The following is a 24,538-nucleotide window of genomic DNA, read 5'->3' on the forward strand; positions in this document are numbered from 1 at the left end:
TACATCTTATTTATTGACCACACGATATGCATATTTATTATATATCACCAGGTACAATGCAACATACAATGGCTGTCACAACAGGTGCAAAGGTCCCCAAGACTGGATATTTGTGGCTGCTTAGTGGAGGTTCGAATATTTACATACATCCTAGAAAAGTGGACTCTAGATTCACAAGTGCTGTGTCCTAACAAGGGCGATATTGCTTAAAACATTTCTTGTATATGAGCCTGCATTTCCTCAACTATAAATAAAGGGATATTTATGAAATTCTGAAGTGCTGGAGCGATAGCACAGCAGTAGGGCATTTGCCTTGCACGCAGCCAACATGGCCGACCCGAGTTTGATTCCTCCACCCCTCTTGGAGAGCCCGGCAAGCTACCGAGAGTATCTCGCCCGCCCGCAGGGCAAGCTCCCTGTGACGTATTCGATATGCCAGACACAGTAACAACAAAGTCTCCAATGGAGACGTTACTGGGCCCGCTCCAGCAAATCGATGATCAATGGGAGGGCCTTTACTTTACTTTTTATGAAGTTCTACATGCCTCCTGCTAGGAGTGCTGAATGAAACCGTGCAGAAATGGCTCCTGTTGCATATCAGTGGTGGTGCTGACAATAATGATGGTGGAGTTGATTATGAATATCATTAGAATGATAATGATATAAGGTGGCCATAGTGGTGGTGGTAATGTTGGTGAGTAGGTAATGAAAATAATGAATTGATGGTGGTAGCAGTGATGATGATGATGAACTGCATCACCTCTGTGAATGTCAAGCATCTTCAAAAATACTTCAGAGTTTTATAATTACCCAATTCTTCTTTTGAGGGACTGATGTGCACTGGTGTATAGTACGATTTGTTCAAGAAATGGATGAGCCATTCATGAAACCTGAATAGATAGGGTGACATTTCCCAATTGACAAATGGGATTGGGTACACTAAGTGCCAGTGATGTTTCCATGGAGGCATCCAAACACAGAGTACAGCTAATGGAAGGACTAAAACTCCAACACAAGGATTGCCTCTTGTCCTTTAGCAGAGACTTTTATTTTCTGTGTGAGAAAGTTTGAAGTATATTTCTTAGTTCTCTGTTTTCTGTACCATGCAGATAAACAACATGTTCAATTCCATTCTTTGTTGTGAATTTACCAATTGCAAGATTGCTTCTTGCTGTCCTTCTTATAAACTTAGATTCAGGGCCCTGTTTATAGCTTCTCTAATCAAGGGATTCCGTTTAATCTGAGGAAGAAGAGTAAAGAGATTGAGATGACACACATGTTGATTTTCTTGCTTTTTTTTTGTATGATCTTGGGCAAATATCTTGAACACTCTGTGTTCTATATAATCTCCCATCTCTCTCTCTCTCTCTCTCACTCTCTCTCTTTTTCTCTCTCTCTCTCATTTAGCCTTTTTTACACTGATTACGGTGATTTTAAGCCACTCAAGAATTTGACAGTGAGCTCCTTTGGACTTACTGATGTTCTTTCTAATCTATTAAAAAATAACTCTACATGAAAGCAAAACTATGATACCTAGTTCTGGCTGAGCTGTAGCTAGAGAGATGTTACTTTGCTATGGAACAAGCAGTAGGACTTTCCAGGAGCTCTATATATTTCAGAAAGACACTAACGGTCCCATATTGAACGAGTTTATGGAATGGTTCAAGAAGAGCACTTCTTTTAAAAATAGCCTACAGCTCTCTGCAGCGGGGTCCTCTCCCCCCCATTGTGTTTCTGCCGCAGTCTGTAATCAAACATGAGTGAAAGCAGGTCTACCTAACCTTGAGATAAAAGCTTTCTTAAAACAGAAAGATGGCATTAAAACTGAGTGAGTGCTTTCCAGAAAATGGAAATAGGAGATGAAGTAATAATACAGCAATGAAAATAAAAATAACAACTAAGCAGTTGAACATTTACTCTGTTCCCAATGTCTCACTAAACTCCTTAAATGTGTTATCTCATTGAATTCTTATAAGAATCTCCTGGGGTTTATGCTAGAATTTTCCTACCTTTGAAGATAGGGAAACTGAATCAGCAGGAGAGTAAGTCACTCCCCAAAGATTCACAAGTTAGAGGTAGCAGATGTTTAGGCTGCATTTGGTCCTTCTACTTACATCTCTGCCTATGCTAATCTCACACCATTTGTTTCCCAATTTTTGGTTAGAATGCAGATGTGTCAAAGTGACAAGCATTTGAAAATGCAAATGAGCATCCTCTCTGAAAGATGGAGGGTTTCTTTGCTTTGACACTATTGACATTTGGGGTCAAGTATTATTATTGTGGAGGAATTTACTAGACATTAAAGGATGTCAGCATCCATGGCCTCTATCCACCATATACCAGAAGCACTCACACCTCCTATGAAACAACCGAAAAGGTCTCCAGACATGCCAGATGTCCCCTAGGGAGACAAATGCACCCCAACTGAGACCACTTCTCTAATATATTCCATCACTCCAGGCCTTGATAACAATCACAGAACTAAGCCTAACATTTTTTTTGCTAGCTGAATAACATTGTTCAGTTTGTGTTCTTGTCAATCTGACCTTTTCTAACTGTAAACCATCAGTCTTTGTCCTGACTTGATCAACAATTCAACAATGAAATGAAGATAATATTTCATATAAGAAATGTAAATTTTAAAGCATGACCTTCCTCATGGGTGGCTATGTCAGTTAATATTTATTAAACAAGACTTAGAACATGGTGATATTCAACAAATGCTAATTAACTTCACTTTCTCCATATGTCCTAAAATGTTAACAAAATCAAAATTTAAATCCCTTTCTCACTCTTCTGTGAAAGAACCTCAAACTTTCCACGTACTATGCCACCCTGCAAGAATCAATGAAGTATTTTAAAAAGTCACTTTCCAAATTGGACTATTTTATGTTTGTACATTATATAGACCTTTGGAAACATCTGGACAAAAAAATGGCTTTCTTTAGTCTTTACCCATAAAGCTGTGCTTCTCAGATATAACCTAACAATCATTTCAGTTCACTATGAAAGCTTAAATGGGCTATGTAAGAACTTAGTTCATCAAGTCTTTTGTTCAAAATAAGGCTATTGTGTCATAGATTTGCATAACAATATCTCAGACTTTTATGTGTAATGGGCTTCATTTTTACATCCTGGCCAAAGATTTTTTTACTTTGATTGAAAAAGCAGATTTTCTATGTGTACACGTATATATACATACATGAGAGAATTTGTTTTTATATGTTTGTTTATGTACATGTATGTGTACATTTTATATGGCCATGTATGAGTATATACATGTGTATATGAGTGTATATAATTCCATGCATCAGTGAGAGAAATTATGTGTAACTTAAAGTCATATATATCACAGAAAGAAGTAAATAAGAAAGTTTAATGGATTGGCCAATCTGCGTAGCATACACATATACAAATGCAACCCATCTTGGAAGGCAAAATCGGTAATTTCTTGCCTCTAATGGCTTGATAATAGCCATTATCAGCAACAATGCAAATGAAAAGAAAATAAAAAGAGACATTTTTATCCACTGCCCATTAAAGCAGCATACATATAAACTCATGAACTTGGAAAATAAATAAACAGACTGGTTGCTAAACAAAAGCTTCGTTTCATTTCCAGTGCTATCGATGGATAGTTTGTCATTAAAAAGATAGAGCTCTTTAAGCTGTCCCAAGGGAAAAACTTAAAGTGGGATAAAAAGAATTCAGTGGACTATGCAGACCTGAGCCAATTTTAAATAATTGCCATTCCACTGTGAATCCAAATATATTTTGCTGAGATGTGGCCCATCAGCCAGAGAGCCAGACCTTCTTTAGGGAGGGGCAGAGGGCCCGAGTGATCACACCGCAGAGTCTTTAGGCAGAGATAACAGTCTCTGCCCTCACAGTGTGATCAAATGGTGCTTAAAGATCTCTTGTGTTTTTCTCCCGGGCTTGTCATATGTCCTCATAGATCTTTAGAATATTGTTCATTAATCCAGAAATAAAGTTCAAGAGGTCAGGAGGTTTATCTGCTTGCCATAATCTCTCAATCAATTTCGTTCCATAAGTGTATTTTGTATCAGTGCATAAAAGAGAACTAACCATGTTTTTTGGTTACAATTACTTACTGAATGATTTATATAGATGGAGAGCTTAATAGTAACTGACAAATAATTGATATTCAAAATAGGACCATTCCCATTGTTCTTTATATTTACTATTGGGATGTACAGATGCTATAAGAAATATTTTGACTTTAGAATTATACAGAACTATGTATGAATTATTGTAGAGTATTCTTGTTAAGGACTAAAAATCCACGAGTCTTATTCATCACTCATTTTTAAAACAAGGATGATAGTACTTCATATGTTTCATGCCTGTTGGGAGAATTAAATGAGGAAGTACTTGAAAAAAGGAGGGAGTCTCACTAAATATTCAGTGAAATCCGCTATTGTTATCAGCACTGCTATTACTATCATTTGCATCTTAAAATGATAATTATTTCTGTTATTGAAATTTCAGAAATTGTTGGAATGGAAATATGAGTAGCACTTTTTTCTATTATTTTTGCCTAGTGTAAGGTCATGTATTGAGTAACTTTCCTCTTGGGGCTAAGTGCAAAGTTATTTTTTAAATTTAATTTTGTTTGTTTTTGGACCACACCCAGCTGTGCTCAGCGATTCTTCCTGGCTCTGTGTTAAGGCTTCACTCCTGGAAGTGTTCGGAGGACCATATGGAGTGCTGGGGAACCCAGATCTGGCACATAATTTACCAACCGTACTATCCCTTCAACTCTAAAATTTGAGATTATTTGTCCCCATAATTAAAACACATTTGTTCTTTTTAAAAAAAAATTTTTTTTGGTTTAAAATACCACTGACAATGGTTTCTTATGGCACAATTCCAACACCTCAGTTGAGTTTCATGTAGAGATAAAGAGGAGGGTGGAACGGAAGAAGATAGAGATAAAACTCCAGAAGCTGGGTGAGAGGGGAATGTGAGTGGCATCCAGCCAACCTAAGGGAGTTTAAGGAGAGTTTTCCAGAACGGAAATAAATGTTGAAGAGGTTTGTTCTAAACCTCACTTTCAAACTGAGTATGCAGCATGCTGGGGGCTGACCTCAGAGAAGGGGGACTTCCAGGAAGATACTGCATCTTGGTGACATCCAAAGAGTTTGTAGGTGTTAGGAAAAGAGTCCCTTTGCTTGGCGATCTGTAAGTGCTGAACGTCTAGCTTCAGCTCTCTAAACTTCGACCTATAAAGTCTGCATAAAGCAATGTGAGCTGTGATGATACTGCACATTCATTTATATTATATATACACATCATGCATAATCTATAATTTTGCCAGGTGCTTCATCAGCCTTTCTTATACATTAATTTAGTCAATAACTGCTTATTGTCAGGCAGAGGAACTTCAGCTAGGTACTGCCCAATTCCGGTCTTTTTTTTTTTTTTAATGCAGCAGGTTTATTGTTCCCTTCCAGTTTTATAAACGGGCTGAGAGCTCTCTCCCTTGGCAACTGTCTTCTCATCCCCTCGTTCTTTGCTCTGTTTTTGCTCTTCTTCCCCCCCCCCTCCCTTTTCTGTTTTCCAGTATCCAACTTCTCCTTAAAAGGTCTCAAGTCCTACAGTGGACCAGAGGGTGTATTTAATGCCGGGTGCACACCCGTGGGGCCCACTTTCCAGACCTCAGCTTCTCTCTCTGTAATTGAAGTGGAAGCTTTGAAATGTTCACTGCGGCTTTCTCTGAACTTGCTGCGGACCGGTTTCTCCTGATGCCTCCCAACCCTTTAATTTGTCAGTGAAATTGTTCCATTTCCTTACAACCACTCCAGGTTTTCATCCTCCTGTGGCTGAGGAAATGGAGCCCCAGCGAGCGGTGTCTATTTTTATGAGAACTTCCTTGTACAACACACTGTCGATCTCTGGGCTGCTTCTAAGGGGAACACAGGAGTGATTGCCTTCAAGGGCACCCCAGTACCCAGGGAACTGGAGTTTCAGTTTTTGTTTCCTTGCAGAGGAAGAACTACGCTGCTTTCCCTAATAGCCCCAGCTGCTCTCGATTCCAGCTGTCATTCCTTGAAATCAGGCATTCTCTGCCTTTTCCTGGTTGTAGACCCCTCCTGACTATTTCCTCCCCGTTTCCTATCCCTTTCCCCATGGCTGTCCTGCTGGGGTGGTTCCATAGCCTCATGTGGTCACCTCCATTTACTTGATTTTCACCCGGGACCCCGCCCCGCTTAGTTTCCACATTTGCTCTTGGGTCCTGCTTTTGCAATTGATCAGCCATGGAGCCAAAGTGAGTTACATGTCTTCTTTCCCAGGCTGTTTCTTTTCTTTTTTTTAAATTTTTCTGATGTGGATTAACAAGTTATTTATCGGTTTGCTCAAGCGGGCACCAGTAACATCTCCACTGTGAAACTTGTTGTTACTGTTTTTGGCATATCAAATACACCATGGGGAGCTTGCCAGGAAGTAGTATCCTGTGTCGGCAGGATACTCTCAGTAGCTTGCTGGGTTCTCCCAGAGGGACAGAGGAATCGAACCCTGGTTGGCCATGTGCAAGGCAAATGCCCTACCCGTTGTGCTATTGCTCCACCTACAGAAAAGTTTGAATAAATTCTTAAATACCCATATAATGTTCATGTTCTACAATTTTTTTACTATATTTGCTTTATTCATACACCTGTCTATTCATCTTATTTTCTATCTGTTCATCTTATTTTCTTTATGTTTATCAAAATAAACTACATGTACGAGTTTGGTTCACAAAAAAAAGTTATTTAAAAGTGCTAATTTGGGAGTGAATTTTTAAAAAAATTTTTTTAATGAATCACCGTGAGATACAGTTACAGACTTACACATTTCATGCCTGCGTTTCAGTCATACAATGAAGGAGTACTCATCCCTCCACCAGTGCCCATTCTCCACCACCATACATGTTCCCAGTATCCCTTCCATATCCCTCTCATGTCCCCCCTATGCCTCTGTGTCAGGCGCATTTCCTTTTACTCTCTCTCTTCTTTAGGGTGTTGTGGTCTGCAATGCAAATATTGAATCACCATCATGTTTGGTCTATAGTCTATTTTTGGCATGCATCTTCAACCCTGAGCGGGCCCTCCAAACACCCTTTACTTGGTAGTCGCTTCTCTATCTGAACTGCCTTTTCTTGGGAGTGAATGTTGCCTGCACACTATGTTGGAACCTTTAATGTGGTCCTGCTACACATGATTACAACTTTTCTGCCATCAAGAGGGCTGCAATCTAGTAAGAGGAGGTAGGAACTGAAAAGGGATCTTGGCCCACAGATCCCCATTTCCATTCCAGATTGTGTTTCTGGGGAAAAGATACATCCTAGCCATAGTTATGGAGAGAACACAGAGACTGTTGTATCCTGTTGTAGGTATTACTTTATGACTCTCAATTTAGAACTTTTTCAGAAATAAATACAGGAGTTACTGTTGTCTTATTGTATGTGGAGGCACCCAAGTGATTCTCAGAAGGGTTGGGAGTCTAGCCTGGAAATTCTCAGCTAAGTGGACAAGTAGTTCAGAGGGAGGGTCTGAGGATATAGTACTACTTTATCCCGGCAATTACTTGAGATCAGCCTTAAGATCACGTGGGATTCCAATTCTCAGGGTTTCTCAGAGCCACACCTGGCAGGGCTGGTGCAGTCTTGTAGGACAGGGAATCAAAACACAGTCTGACATGGAAGAAATTAAAAGACAAACAAACAAACAACAAAAAACCAAAAACCCCGGTCAGCTACATGCAAGGCAGTGTCTTCACTCCTGTCCTTTCTCTCCAGCCTCTTTTGTCATCTTTATTTTTTCTAAGCTGTGTGGAGTGGATGCTGCATGCACTTACTAATCTTTTGCCTTGAATCCCCCAACATTTCTGTTTAGAAGTTCTTGCTGGCATAAATACTATGCTGACAAAATTTGCAAGCTCTTTTCTTCCTTTTTTTTTCTGGCTATTTCATGATCAATTTTAGCCGTAAGGATAAGGCAGACTGGTCTGGCCTCTCATTTTAAAGAGGGATTTAACAGGCACATCTGTTTACCACAGTGAGACACCCATAAGGATAGCACCCTGGAAAATTAAGCAAATCCCTTGTTCTTTATAGGGCTAGAGCGATAGCACAGTGGTAGGGCATTCGCCTTACAAGCAGCCAACATGGCCGACCCGAGTTCGATTCCTCTGCCCCTCTCGGAGAGCCCGGCAAGCTACCGAGAGTATTCGATATGCCAGACACAGTAACAACAAAGTCTCCAATGGAGACGTTACTGGGCCCGCTCGAGCAAATCGACGATCAACGGGAGGGCCTTTACCTTTACCTTACCTTTAATAATCAATGCCTAAGTTTGAGGTTAAGGGTGCAGGTGTAAAATTCCCTCTTCAACCAAGCAGGGAAGTCTTATGTAGACTGAAACATTAAGTTACAGGGTAGCTTGCTCTGTTCTGTGATCAAGAGTGAGAAAAGGTACATTTTTAACAGGTTAATCCCAGAGACTATTAACAAGACAAAGAATGAAGCAATAAAAGGCAGTTAAAGAAGTCTTCTGTACCAAGCACCTCATAGGGAGATGGTGCTTTGGAGGTTCATTTTCCTGCCCCTGCGTAGGAATCAATTATCAGACTGCAGTCCTGCAGCCTCTATTCCAAGTTCAAGAAATCGATTGAGTTAGACTTCCCTCTATACCCACTGTAGACAGAGCTAGGATGGGTAAAAATGGGAAAGATAAAAAGACAGATCTTCTTAGCCTCTTGGTTCTGTGTTTGACATAGAACAAAGAGGTTTGTAGTTAGCCTCCTCTGAGGAGATTCATCTCCTCACTGGAACTAGCCAGTGGCTCTTCTTAGACCCAGCTCTTTTCCTTGCAAAACTTAAGTTTCCTCATCTGAAAAACCTGGTCAATAAAGCTATTATCTCAGGGCTGTTGACGTGATTTTATGTAAGCATTTGACACACAAACATTGCTTAGTAAATGTTAGCTTCCTCTTTCTCTAATAAGTCACAGGACTATTCATATACTGGGCACTCTCCTCAGAGAAGTAGGAAATGGGAAATGTAGGGAGAATAAATTTCAGCATCTGCCTGTCGGACCTTTTATCTCCACTTGGAGACAGGGTGTTTATTGAGACAAGGTAGATTTGCAGTGATACATTATTAATAGTTTGCGATATGTTCCAGATGATGAATATCTTCCCCCAAGACATGCAAGGGCAGCTGCATTCTCTCTTGGGGAAAACAACAGCATCGAGCCAGAATAGATAGCTCCAAGGGAACAAAGAACCAAAAAAAAAAAAAAAAACTCTGATGCAAATTATAGTTCATTTTGTTTTACTTCAGATTACTAGAAGGGTTTTCAACTACTCCCACCTTGCCAACATCATAAATCTGTGCTCTGAAATCACAACCCTTCTATTTTGGCATTTTGCTGGCATAGATACTGTCCTGACTGAGGTTGCAGGCTGTCTTTGGGTTTTTTTTAATGATAAAGTTTAGAGACTCATGGTACATCACTATCTACTGTTTCTACTGAGTAATATCAAAAGCTATATGTCCCAAGTTAAGATTGGTTATCTCTGCCACAGTACAGGCAATAGTGTTTCCAGAAGGTAAAAATGTAATTTGGAAGCAGAGCCCAGACATTTTAATATGAACTGAAAGGATGAAAAGATCATGGATACCACTCTCCTTTTTAACAAGATTAGGGGAAGTAGGGACTAAAGAGATCTCTGGCACCCAATATAGTCCCCTGGGCTCTCCAGGAGTAATTCCTGAGTTCAGAGTCAGAAGCAATCCATTGCCATTGACCATTGCCTGGTAAGTAAATAAGTAAAGTAAAGGCCCTCCCATTGATCATCGATTTGCTCGAGTGGGCCCAGTAACGTCTCCATTGGAGACTTTGTTGTTACTGTGTTTGGCATATCAAATACATCACAGGGAGCTTGCCAGACTCTGCCGTGTGGGCGAGATACTCTCGGTAGCTTGCCGGGCTCTCCGAGAGGGGCAGAGGAATCGAACTCGGGTCGGCCATGTTGGCTGCGTGCAAGGCAAATGCCCTACCGCTGTGCTATCGCTTCCAGCCTGGTAAGACCCCAAAACAAAAACCAAACAAACAAGATTGAGGGGGAAATAAAGTGTCTTGTAAGGGAAATCAGTGCTCTGAAATCAGAGCATAGGAAATCAGAGTTCGGAGAAGGGATAAGAACGTTAGGATCTGACACCAAGTGCTCATATTTTTATGAATATCATGTGGCCATTTTGCTGATTTTCTGAAAATGCAATGTATAATCTTGAGGATGTGAGCCAGACCATGTGATCTTCCACTCAAGGCTAACTCTTCCTCAGTAGCTCTCTGACTCTTGTATACCCATTTGCACGTATGATGGCTTATTCATTCACACTGGAACAGCCTGATAGAGAAATAATACTGTATTTGAAGCCTTGCTAGCTGCATTCTTGCTATAATCTTAAAGGATTTACTCATCTCTTTGAGCACACTTTTATTAATAGTATTTTCTGTTGCATGAGTTAACTTCATTTCTGTGACTCGTGCAACCACTCTCCACTCTCTATAAGGACTCACCAAATACCCATGTCCTGTCTATATGCTAATATATAAACATATATATTATTTATAATTTAACATCACGATCATGATCATCCTGTTGTTCGTCGATTGCCCGGAGCAGGCACCAGTAATGTCTCCTTTGTCCTAGCCCTGAAATTTGAAATGGTGCCATATTTAAGGCTCTTTCAGGGTTAGGAGAATGAGATCCATCATTTTTACTGGTATTTGGCATATTGGGTACACCACGGGGAGTTTGCCAGACTCTGCTTTGTGGGCAGGTTTCCATCAGTAACCTGCCAGGTTGTCCAAAGTAAGAATAAGATAATAAGATGTTGCATGGCCACATATGCTTCCAGGAGCTGGGTTTTATAGTCTCTGGGTCTTGACCATTGATGGGATTACACTGCGCCAGGGGACCAGTTGGTAAGTGTGACCCCTGCCTATTGGAAGATGGAGGATCTGGGTGGAGGATGCTCAGTCCTGATCCGAGCAGGCTTGGAGATCTCAGCCCTGGGACCCACATGCCTTTGTTCCTCTGCTGGTACCTTCATGCATGTGGAGAATTGTCTCACCATGGTTGTGGCTAGTTCTGGAGGTCTTCGGCTGCTGGAGCTCTGCTCAGGGAGGGGAGAGAAACTCAACCCGCCCCCCTGCAAGGGGCCCCGGCGAGGATAGCCAGTCGTGGGGGCAGGAGACTTTAATTTCAGCCCAAATTAAATTAATTTAACATAAAATTTAATATATTATTTCTAAATATGTATTTTATAGTATCTATAATTTTATATGGTATACTTCATGTATTAGCATATATTATATGTTTTACATATTAACCAGGCATTTTATCATATGTATATGCAGGATAAAACATTGACCCTCCAGTTTAGAGTTTTGATTCTAATGCTTGGTCTGCTCCAGCCAGATGTCAGATTCTAGGACTTTCGGTAAGTGTTTGCCCTTGTGAGATTCTGTCATCATGAACAAAGATGGTTCTTTACTACAAGGGATGGCCCTTATAAAAAGCCTGCTTAAAAAACTGAAACTAGAGCACCTAGCACCCCTTGAAGAGCAAAATGCCACTAGCAATCCCAGGTTTAGTTTTGTAGCAGGCTGTAGTTGACATATGTCTTCTATCTGGTTGTTGTTTTGCAACTTTTAGATAAAGCAGTCAGGCTGAGACCAGCTCCTCTCCTAATTTTCCTTTCTTTTCTTCTGTCCCTCTCACTTTCAAATGGTTCCTGATAACCTGCCCTGTGGAAGGCCTGGATCTAGGCATGATAATAGCTACCCAGATAAATTGACCACTTGTCTCACAAGCTTATCATCCACAGGAGAGAGTTCCAGTTCCAGGCTGGCCTGGGGAAGAAGAGATGCAGAGAACAGGGTTTTGATTTGAAATGCTGATATCTTTAGTGACATAAAAGAATTGCAATCATCTTTTTTAAAGAAAACTGCTAAGTTAACTGCCTTGCATTTCTTAACTACAGAGATCTTTACTTGATGAGTAAAATTTGCTTGCCAAGAAACTCTTGCGTTTATCTAAGCCCTCTTCTAAAAGGTCCAGATTTAGATAAAAAACTGTTCGTGTGTGTGTGTGTGTGTGTGTGTGTGTGTGTGTGAGTGTGTGCGTGCGCGTGCACACCCTAGCATGTGTTTGCATGTGTGTGTGTGCACCTGCGTAGGCTCACACTTGCAAAGGCCTAGGTGAGGCCTAGATTCATGAAGTAATACTCTTCTCCTTGGAGAATGTCCCTAAAAACCTTTCCCTGTATGTATATCTATCAGAATATTGTACATTCTTGTGACATAACACATCATCTGTTAACCACAAAAAGAGTGAATGTCCTCCTGGAAGGATATACTGAATAGTGAAGACAAACAAATTCCTAGGAAATTTGGTTATAAGATACTCTGGTGCTTTTGATGCTGGAGGCCCTTCCTGAATAAAAGTGCCAACCACTTTCTCTGGGGAGCCCCATCTTTGGAAGGTAGTCTTTATTACCTTATCTCATCTTTAGCATCTTGCTTGAGGACCTCTCCCTCTAAAGTGGGCTTCCTTTTCCTCCCTGCTTCCCTCTACAAATCCAGAATACCTCTCCTCCATCTCCTTCATTTCAATCTCTACTTTCCCACTTTCATTTCCTAGTGGTTCATGTTTAAAGCCACTGCTGTTTCTTTCTTTTTTTTACTTTATTCTTTTATTAATTTTGCAGACTCTATTTCTTTTTGTCTACTCTTTCTTCAAATGTGGGCTCTCCCAAGCAGTATTTAGGGCTTCTAAGCTCACTCCTAAGGATAGTAACTCAGTCAACCTGAAAGCTCACTAATAGCGTCTAAGGATTCAGTGTTACCTGGGCCCTTGTGTGAGTGACCACTGAGACCACTCCCAGCAGTGCTCCAGAGGCTCTAGGGCTATACCTGGTGATGCTAGAAGGGATCATGTGGCATCAGGAGTCAAACTGGGTTGCTCCGTGTAGAACATGTGCTCCTGATCCATGTGCTGTATCCTCAGCCCCTATTTGTATGTTTTTAAAGTTGAAAATCTAAAGGGAGAAGGAAATCGAACTGTTACTAATTGATCTCATTTATTTTCTTATGTTACTTTAAAAGCCATTGCTAAGTCTTTTGTATGAATTAATTTGATAGTCTTAATAATTCTACAAGTAAACATTGTTTTCTCCCTAATTTATGGAAATAAACTAGCTGTATCTAAAGATTAAACGACTTGCCTAATACTGCATAGAAACCAGAAAGCACAGTTTGATGAAATTTATTGCTAATGTGCTTGGGGAAGTGGAGATAAATGAACAAAATAGCCAAAATTGAACTTGTGAAAGTTAGAAACTTTTTAAAAAGTCTTGACAAAACTTGTTTATTAGTCTGTTCCTTTGGCATATGGATCTTCCAGTCTTCTTCTCTTCATTATCTTCATGCCCCATCCGTTAGTCAAAGAAGGTCAAATTATGTCATTCTTTGGCAAACGTTTTGATGCTATAATTGTTTAAAAATGCAGGATATAGTTAACTTCTCAAAATAGTTCAAAGTTTTGAAAATGAATCATGTTTCAAACAGTCATCAACAGCAGGCCAATTTGCCTGGCATTAAGTGCTTTCCTCGATGCAGAATTTACCAAATGATTTCACTGCATCCCATCATTTATTCCTGACAGCCCTTAAGAATCACAAAGGAACTGAACACTTTTTGAGGAACTCATAATACTCATCAACACAGCTCTCATTTATCAAAACCCCTTTATGCACCAGGTACCTTGTGAAAGTCTTTATACACAATAACTTATTTGACCATCCTGACAACTCTTTGTGGTAGGGTTTTCTGTGTCTAGCTTTCCCTGGGAGGGTAATAAGGCTCAGGCAAGTGTAGAAATGTTCCTGAAGTTGCAAAGCTAGTAACTGGCAAAAATAGAATACGTAAAGAATTTTTCCTATCTTTAAAAATCACACTGGTGGAAGCCACTGACCCCATCCTCATTTAGTGGCTGGGTCATCTTTTCTGGATAAGGTATAGGTCTCAGAATCAGGCATGTGTTCTGGGATCAAGAAAAAAGTTCCTTTGATGATCTCTAACTGTAATTTAGAAACGTTTTGAGCAGGTATATAGGTTTTCATAGGAGCTGCTCCTTCCAAAACTGTAGTGAGAATAGTACAATAATAACCCATTGCAACTGTGTTCCATGTTCATCTAATAAAATGTTGATATACCAGTCAACACATATATGGCTTAATTAATACTGAGTCTAAGTAATCCACACAATTTGGACCATTTTGAAGGAGTCAACAAAACCATAGCTACATTAAACACACAATAGTCACCTAAGAAGAGTATAACTCTAGAAGAATGGCCTCAATTGTTGTTTTTTGTTTTCTTTTCTTTGGGGATCACACCCAGTGGTGTTCAGGGCTTACTTCTAGCTCTGTGCTCAGAGATCACTCATAGCAGAACTCAGGGAAACCATAGGAATTTCAGGGGGATCAAAACCAAGTTGGCCACATGCAGGGTGAGCTCCCTACCCACTGTGCTATTGCCCCGGCCTCCAAATTTGCTTCATTGAATGGAAAGAATAACAGTCAGTTTTTAGAACTAGGAACAGTTTTCCTCTGATGTAGGAAAAAACCTTTTCTTCTTTGCCTCCCTTTACATTCATGTAAAAGTATGTATGTAATTTAAGGAGACCCATAGAGGTTTTTAGTAGGTTGTTTATTTTGTATCTGCAATTTAAAAGATTTATTTTCCTCTCCCGCTATTTAAGTAAAAAACACATAAAATTGTGTGGGTGGAGTGGGTAAGTGGTTAAATTGAAGATGTGAGGAAGAAATGTTATAGGGATCTTAAAACTTGAAATATTTATAATAGTCTCAGAATGAGAGCTTTAAAGATGAAAGTGAATTAAGTATTTTGTTGACATGATCTCTAATATGCATGTGAGGTTAGGTGATCCACTTTAGAGGTGAGTAAAGCAAGGCTTGTTGGAATGGGATAAGATCCTCAGGATCATCTCCCTTTGATGTGATGCCAAAGCTCATCTTTCCACTGGACAACTCCTCTTCAGCACCCCCTGTCCATCACTACCTGTGGACCTCACCTCTAGGGCTTGCCCCCCAGAGCATGTCACCCTCTCAGTCTCCCTATACCATGAAATCCTGAGTCAAACATGGTCTCCTTCAGCCTGAAAAAAAAGGGGGGGGGGGCAAATAAAGCCTATGGGCAAGGGTCAGACGTTAGAACAAGTTGGAAACAGAGAGACTTGATTTGAGAAGACCTTCTGCTCAGTGAGAACTTCCGATTGTGAAGGCTGGGAAAGTCGTGACCCTTCTTTCGGAAGTGGTACTGAGTCCATGTGGAGCAAGCATACCCCACCCTCCTCTCACTTTTCTAAGCTTCCCTTTCCCCCACAGAACCCGCATCACCCTCTAAAGACACCCTTCGGCCTCTTCTCAAGCGCAGGGATGTTCTGGCTCCAGGAAAACTCCCAAGGCACTCTTGAGGGGACACTTAGATCCTAGAGAGAAACAAGTTTATGGATTGTGTCCCATCTGCACGCCTGAGAGAGGGGGCTTCCGGCCCCCGAGGGCTCCTTCGGTTGGTGTTAAATGCATCTCAGAGCAATTTAATAGGGAGAAGAGCCTCTCCATTTTACAGATGAGCCAAGATCATTCGAGAACATAATACTTTCCCAGCTTCCTGGCTAAAACAAATTCTAAACTCCCATCTCCAGCACGGGCAGTCTTTTCTTCCCAACTCTCTGCCTCCCTCCCTGCTCAGGATGCACTCAGTATCTTTTTAGGATCTCTCCCAGCACAGAATGGTTCTCTGGAGCGTGAACCCTGCAGAGTTCTTGTAGACCCCCAGGAGGAGGAGTCCTATCCTGCATCTCAGAGGCAGAGTTTGGTTAAGCCGGATGTGGGTGCCACGAAGGCAGCGCTGTCTGGGAATGGGGGGAGTGCACTGGTCAGACGCCAGCTGGCTCAGAGGACCACCTCGCATCCTTTTTCTGGAGCAAGCGTCTGGCCATGCTTGTCTGCTTCAGTGCCCAATTCCACAGCCATTTCCAGTCTTTTCTCTCCCCAAAAATGAACATTTACACTCCCATGGATCACCCCTTTGATATTTCTAACCACGTAGCTTCAGCTCAGAAAACAAATCAGGAGTGACATTCTGTTACTATATTTTCGGCTTTAGCTCATAATTGGGTGTAAAGCTTGTCATTGTCTAAGAAACATATCCCCGTGCAGGGAGTCCATTGGACACCCGAATGAAATTGACTAAATAAAAGCAGTTTCACTGAACAATTTGCAAATATCACTGCTTCTTGCCAAGCTCTTTTGGCAAAACCACCTTCCATGACTTGAGAGCTTTTCTAGCCAGAAAGAGATTTGGGTTACCTTCTGCTCGTTCTTCTTTCATTTTTCCTGTCATAAATACTTTCATTAAAGCCACATAAGTCTCAGACAATAGAAATATCATTCAGGGAAACATTGGCACTTATTTTTCAGGGAGGAAACATTATTCTGTTTTTCTGTTTCACAAGGAGGGGCTAGACCTTATGTTGGAGCCCAAAGTAATATTTTCCAAAGAGACAGTTCAACACTGCATGCTGAAGGTGACTCTGTGTGTGTGTGTGTGTGTGTGTGTGTGTGTGTGTGTGTGGTGTTTCCTAAGATAAAATATGAGTCCCTCTGTCTCTGATAGAGTTTACTACAGAAGGGATCTGTGATTTGGGAAAAATATATATAACCTGAGATAGTTCTAAAAATAGTATTGTAAAATCAGATAACAAAGCCTATGGATTCTAATCACAAATATCACCAACCATTCGTCATAGAATCTTATAAATTAACTATGTGTAATACACAAGTGTATTAAAGCTAAGTTTAAAATTTGGATGGGAAAATTTTTAAAGAAATTAAAAACTAAGTATACATCCTCACCTCTAAGCTACAGAGCTTAAATATGTCTCTTTGTTACTCTAAGTCTGGGGGTGTTTCGTCTATAAAAGTTGATAACAGGCGTGGACCCAAATTGATACTTAGGTGATCATGTGCTGGACTTCAAATGGAACGTAAGGCAATGTCATTAGCCCAATTTTCCACTTGACAAAATCACAGCTACTTCATTTAATCATTCTTGAGACTTTTTAGTGGCACTTATCAAGGCAAGATGACATTATGCAAAGAACAATCCTTTTCCCTCTCTCCCTGCAGCAGAAAGCCCGGTGACTAACAGCATGCAGTTAAACTCTCAGAAGCTAGTCAGGGAAGCCCAGGCCCCTGGAGGGAAGCCGAGTTTCTCCAAATGTCCCAGCATGGTTGATCTCCAAGCACAATTACTAATGACCAGGGTGCTGGTTTGGATGATAAATTGCATGATTATGAGTCCCAGGATTTCTTCCAGGATTTCTGCATGGACCATTTTAAAACACTAGGTGAAACCAGAACCTTAAAACATTTCTGGAATTAATATCATATTTCTCATTTCTGGAGTAAACAACATGTTTACCACAGAATTGTGGGGCAGGTTAGGGAGTTCTTATTACTCAGAGACATAAAGAATTAGCTCTTAGAAAGGGGTCTAGGAAGCAATCAAGCAATCGAAGCCTGCCTGTCTTGTTTACAGATGAAAAGAGCGGCCCAGAAAAGGCAAAGATTTCTTGTAGAACCAATACAATGGACCTGAACACAGAGCTTGAAAGAAGGGACCCAATCTTTCTGGATTCCAGTTCTTCTCTTGATTTGTCTGCTGTCTCCCTTAAAGAGGGGTGGGGGAGTCTCAAGTGGATGTGATTACTCAATAAAAAAAAAAAAGAGAGAAGCCAGAGGATTAGGACAGAGGAATGCCAAGAGATGGAGCTACTGGTGTTGGCTAGATGGTGTTTCTGCAGCAAGAGACCAAACACCCTCCCCTGCAGAGCAACCCACCCAGGGTGGCAGCTTCCCTTCATTCATTTATTCATTCTTTCTTTTTTTTCTTGCTTTTTGGGTCACGCCCAGCAATGCACAGGGGTTACTCCTGGCTCTGCATTCAGGAATTACTTCTGGCGGTGCTCAGGGGACCAGATGGAATGCTGGGAATCGAACCCAGGTCAGTCGAGTGCAAGGCAAACACCCTACCCACTGTGCTATTGCTCCAGCCACTCAAGTTTTTTTTTTAATTTGAATTCTTTTTCTTTTGCAAAACCACAGTGGGGTTTAGAGATAGTCTAATGTATACAGAGATATAATTCTATAAATATAGAATCTTATCAATATAGAACACATCTCAAAATGGTAATTCCACCACAGATAAGCCCAATTAAACTCCCAGGGATATATACTTCTGCACAATATCTATGAATACATGTATTTTCTTCTCTACTATAATAAGATTATACTGTTCATATTATCAGGTAGTCTTTTTCTTTACTTTCTAAAATTTGTTTTTAACCTGCCTAACCTGGTAGGGGGAAAGTGCTTTGTGTCTTAGGTGAGTGGGGGAGAGGTTTTCTACCCATTCTGTTGCCCTTCTCTCTCAATGTGCTACAATGCACTGGAATTTCTCAGAGAACCAGTGTCTGGGTGTGAGGGTCCATATTTGAATACAGGTGCCCAGAGGACAGGCAGGCCAGGAGGCTTGAACAGTAATGGAAATCATAGTCTGTGTGAGCTGATGGTGTCCCAGGTAGCCTGCAGTCAGAGTGTAGATTCCTGGAAGGAAGATAAAAGGGAGGGGAGTGGGGAAACTGATGTCACCCCTCTAAGGACAGGAGGGATGCAGATGCCTGTTAAGATGAATGAGCTGCAGAGAAGACCTGAGCTTAGAGATGCAGAAACTCAATGACCTAGAACGGAGAATGGAGGCAGGAGCTTGGACCTCCTTGAGCAAAGTACTGCCTCCAGAAAGGCCCCAACTTCAGTGTTTACTATGTAGTGATGATCTTACCATCCTTCTCTTCCTCTCACTTCCCTCCCTCTCTCCCTCCACACCTTCCCTTCTTCCCTCCTTCCTTCCTTCCCTCCCTCCCTCTTTCCCTCTACACCTTCTCTTCCTCTCACCTTCCCTCCTCCCTCCATCCCTCCCTCCCTCCTTCCTTCCCTTCATCCCTCCCTCCCTCCCTCCCTCCCTCCCTCCCTTCTTCTCTCCTTCCCTCTCTTCCTTCCTTCCATTCTCTCTTCCTCCCTCTCTTCCTCCCTCCCTCCCTCCCTCCCTCCCTCCCTCCCTCCCTTCTTCTCTCCTTCCCTCTCTTCCTTCCTTCCTTCCATTCTCTCTTCCTCTCTCTCTTCCTCCCTCCCTCCCTCCCTCCCTCCCTCCCTCCCTCTCTCCCTTCCTTCCTTCCTTCCTTCCTTCCTTCCTTCCTTCCTTCCTTCCTTCCTTCCTTCTTCTCTCTTTCTTTCTTTCTTTCTTTCTTTCTTTCTTTCTCTCTTTCTCTTTCTATCTTTCTGCCTCTTTCTTTCCTTCTCTCTTTCTTTCTCTCTCTTTTTCTACCTTTCTTCCCTTCTTCATTCCCCGTCTCTCCTCTCTCTTACCATCTCATCTATTCTTTTTCTCTCCGTCCACCCACCCTTTCTCTCATAAAATCATTCATTTGCTAGAATTGTTGAAAGCCTGCCCTGTGCATCACATTTCTACATTCTGGCTTGTGACTATGAACATAGCGAATAGGATCTTGTCCTGCTAAAGCTGATAACCCAGTGTTGGATTCAGACTTTTAGTACAGAGGTAATTAGATAATTAAATCTTATTCTAAGTGCTAGGTGTAAAGGAGGAAACTAACTGTTCTGGGAGAGAGAATAACAGAGCAGATATGGAAATTAGTCCACATGATCAGGAATAACCTGTCCACACTGTGATATTAAAGGAAATAGAATTTGTAGAACTCAAGCAGTGAGACAAGCAGAGGGCTCTGCAATTCAGGAGACACCCAGGACCCAAGGCCTACAGAAGAGCAGTTTGGGGGTAGATCGGAAGGGCTAGTCCTGACTGGGGCTTCTCTGCCAGTGCAGCAGGAACTGGAATTGAGAATTCGATTCAGAGAAGTGATAAAGTCTTGCTTATTTGTAGCTCAGATTGTTCTGACTGATCTATGGAGAATGTTTATCCATTTGTGTATGCATGTGTGTATATCTGTGTATATGTGCGTGAGTGTGTGTATGTAGCAAAATATTTTTTGTTGAAACTTAGAAGGAAGTGAGGGGAGAAAAGGAGAGTAAGGTTGTATTCAAGGAGGAACATGAACTTGAAGAGCAAGCCTGTTTACCCACTGCCTTAACACGCTTACATCATTACCATTCTATAAGGAAAATAGACGGAAAGGTCTTTTTTTTTCCTCTGAGATTTCCTGAAGTTCTGAAAATATAGATCCATTGTCTAAGTCAAGCCAAAGTTGTTGTTTGGAGAAGGAAGGAAGGAAGGAAGATAAATTTGTATGAATTGTTTTTCTATTAAAACAATTTAATCCTTCTAGAGCTTTGTGTAAAAGTGTTATGAGTATTTTCTTTGACAAACTAGGACCATCAGAGCAGGCTGACTCACTTATCCCAGAGAAGGAGAATTGGACCCTGGGCCCAGTACTGATACTGGTATTACCTCGGCCTTTGGCTGCTGCACATAAGTTTCTGTTGTCCCTCCTTAAAACTCCAATTTTTCCTAAAATGGTTGAAATCTTAACACCTGCTTGTCCCCAAATTCAAAATGTACCTTTCAAGGCTGCTTTCTCTTCTATTTAGAAAAAAGTTCTTTGGTATGTGAGGGATGTTTCTGGAAAGTCTTATCAGGACAGGGGTAGAAAAGATACAGTTTTATCAACTGCGTCTGTCTGCAGCCGCGGGGCTCAGTGACAACTGAAGTCTCTTCCAAAAGGAAAGAGCATCTGTGGGTGACTCTTACAGACAACACCACGATGGGCTGAGTGGGATGTCAATCTTAGAGCATCAGGGCTTCCCAAAGATCAGCGGTCTTCAGATGAGGACAAAGCTCATCCATTAACCCAAGCAGCCATGTGTGTGCATCCATTAAGATGGCAGGATTGAGTGGTGGGGTAGCATTAAAGTTCAAGAAGTAATTGGTAATTACTGTAGTGTTTATTAGATTACAAAACAGCTATGCCAAAGCAAAGCAAACAAGAAAAAAAAAGCTGAAAAACACAGCTCATAGCTTTGCATGTGGCGAAATCAAACCCCATTTAGTTCCCAGTACTTCAGATGGTTTTTCAAGCTTCACTGGCAGTGAACACAGAACCCAGAGCAAGCCCAAAGCCCTGCTGGGTGTGCCCCAAACCAACCAACCAACAAAACAAACAAAAATACAACTTATAATTTCAAACATTGTAAGTTGAAGAACTATGGATTGCAAACCTTGAATTAAAATGCAACATAAGACATAGAAAGATTGCATTCACCTGGGGAACATAAAGTAACAAAATAGGAGACTAACACCCAAGAGTGACTGGGATTAGTACCAGGAGGTTTGCTCCATGGCTTGGAGGTCAACCACATATGCTAGGGGAAAAGGGAACTCAGATAGAGAAGGGAGCACCAAATAAAGGATGTTGGGAGCATCCTCCCAGGATGGGAGAAGCATGCTGAAAGTAGACTATAGACCAAACATGATAGCCACTCAGTGCCTCTTTTGTGGACCACAATACCCAAAAGGAGAGAGAGAACAAAAGGGAATGCCCTGCCAAAGAGGCAGAGTGGGATGGGGGGGAAGGGGGGTGGGAGGGATACTAGGATCCATGGTGGTGGGAAATGGGCACTGGTGGAGGGATGGGTATTTGATCATTGTATAAGTGAAACCCAAGCACAAAAATTTGTAAGTCTACAACTGTACCTCATGGTGTTTCACTAATAAAAAAAAAAATGCAACATAAGAGCTTTCAAAAAAGTAGTTTGTTTGGGGGCCACACCCAGCAGTGTTCTTGGGACTGGGGGTAGAACCTGGGGCTGATGCTTGCACAGCATGCGTTCCTGCCCTTTGAACCAGCTCCCCAGCCCCTCATAAAGGCAATGTTAAAGAACTAACCTTTCTCTAGCTGCTCTGAGATGTTGTCATGTACATAGCATGTGTATACCCTGATATGCAGATAAGTGGACTTGCTCTCAGGCTGACTGGTCTTTCTTTTCACTTCTGGAAACTTTCTTTATGTACAAATCAGTTCTTGTATATATATTTAATATATCAGTTATTGGAGTGATGATTTTTATAGATGATACATGTCTGTACATTTATGTATATGTATATATGTCTGTCTATCTATCTATCTATCTCCAATTACCAGACAAAAATCTCTGCTCCCTCAAATAAATGGGGAAACTATAGATAAGCAGAGAAATAAATATCTCGAAACTCATGTTCCAAGTGCCACACTTTCGGTTATTCTGGGAAATTGTCATTTCTTCTTCATCTTCTTTTTTAATCTTTTTTTTTCTCAAGTTAAATGCTTGTCCATAAATTAAGATTTAGAAGCACTTAACAAAAACAGCAGCTAGTTCAAAATGCATATAAAGCTATTGTAGCTTACATTTGTTTTCTTCCTCTAGGCATTGTTTAATATAAGCATTTGAAATACGGTGTAAGATAGCTTCTAACATTTGGTCATTTCTCTAAACAATATTTTTAAATAGACCATTTCCACATTAATAGATTTACAAGTATCGTTTTATTCATATTCTTTTATCAAGCAAATAAACATATAGCCTATTTAACAAGTTCCCAATCACTGAGAATGAATAGGTTCTAAATTTGCACATTTGCAAATAAGTCTATGATGAGAAGAGAAGATATACAGAAACAGAATTACTCTGAAGAAAACAAGGAGCATATTTAAATTATAGAAAGAGGTTCTCAAATTAATTTATAAGTGAAATTTATAACTTCTTTAAACTGTGACCCTGGCAGCACTTACTAATAAGAATAAGGATATTTTAATTTTCACTTACAATTTTAATAATATTTAGTTTTCAAAGGTTAAAAATAATTTCTATTTTATCAACCATTTTTATTATCACTTATTAAACCTTGCTTTCTGTGTGCTTATTTACTCACTTTTAATTACAAATTATCTGTCTGTGTTCCTTGACCATTTGCATTAGTAATTTCATGTGTGGAATATTTGGTTATTTTTAGAGCCTATCTAGTGGTACTCGGGGGCTACTCTTGGCTTTGTGTTTGGAGGTCCTTCCCGGCAATGCTCAGAAGGTCATGAGGTGCTAGGAATCTAAACCCAGATCTTCTACATGCAAAGTATTTTCTCAGTCCATTGAATTTTTTCATTTAAAAAAAAAAACCTTGCCTAAGATTTTTGTATGCTAAAAATATCAGACTTTGGCTCCTATATATATTGAAAAGGGTTTTCTAGTCTGATTCTTGCTTTACGTTTTAATAAAATTTACTCTTCAGAGTAGAATTAGATTTACCAAAAAAAAATTATAAAGATTGTACAGAGTTCCCAGATTCTCCATTTATATACCTCATATATATATATACATATATATATATACATATATATATGTATATATATATATATCCTTGCATGGGTTCTGGCTCCCAATTCCAGTGTACAGGAGATATGAAATAGTTTCTAAGTAATTCTGTACCAGCTGGAGTGGGGGGAGAGGGACCATTAATCTCAGTTCTGATAATATCTACCCAGAGAGTACATCAGATGTCACAGGTTAAGGGTTTGGTCCTACAGGTCTGCCCGCCTCTCACCCCATGCAGGCATTAATGATACATCTAAGTTGTCTCCTATGCTTCTAACTAAACAACTACAGACAGAGGTTCCCCTGCCATCCTTTTTTTTTTTGTTAGAATTTTCTAGGCATGCTCCTGGATCTCAGGGGAAGATTTTTCTTACTTGATCATCAGTTTCTTATGAAAGGATATAATCCAACAACAAATGGAAGAGATGCACTGAGGAAGGTATGGGGCGAGAATACTGCTTCTCTGTCTGCTGCTGCAAGTGCACTGCTGTGCAGAAGCTTTCTGAATCCTGTTCTGGATTTTTGGGGGGTTTTTTGGATTTTTTGTTTGTTTGAATTTTGCTTTTGGATCACACCTGGCAATGCACAGGGGTTACTCCTGGCTCCGTACTCAAGAATTACTCCTGGTGGTGCTTGGGGGACCATGTGGGGTGCTGGGAGTTGAACCCAAGTCAGCTGCATGCAAAGCAAATGCCCTACCTGATGTGCTATCACTGCAACCCCTGTTTTGGATTTTTTAATGGAGGCTTCCTTTAATAGGTATGACCTATTAATACAGTAGCCCCTAGTGATTGATTGAATCTTTAACCTTTCTCCTCTCCAGAAAGCAAGAGGTAAGATGGAAAGTTCCACCCCTCTATTCATGGTTGGTTCCCCTAGCAACCAGCTTCCATTCCTTAAGTGTTTCCTAAAAGTCACCTCACTCTTATAAACCTGCTTGTAGTTGAAAGTAGTTGTTACAAATGACAAGAGAACCATTTCACATTTGTGCTTCTCAAG

Source organism: Sorex fumeus, unplaced genomic scaffold, assembly GCF_029834395.1.
Source record: "Sorex fumeus unplaced genomic scaffold, SorFum_2.1 ptg000122l, whole genome shotgun sequence".
Classification (NCBI taxonomy): Eukaryota; Metazoa; Chordata; class Mammalia; order Eulipotyphla; family Soricidae; genus Sorex; species Sorex fumeus.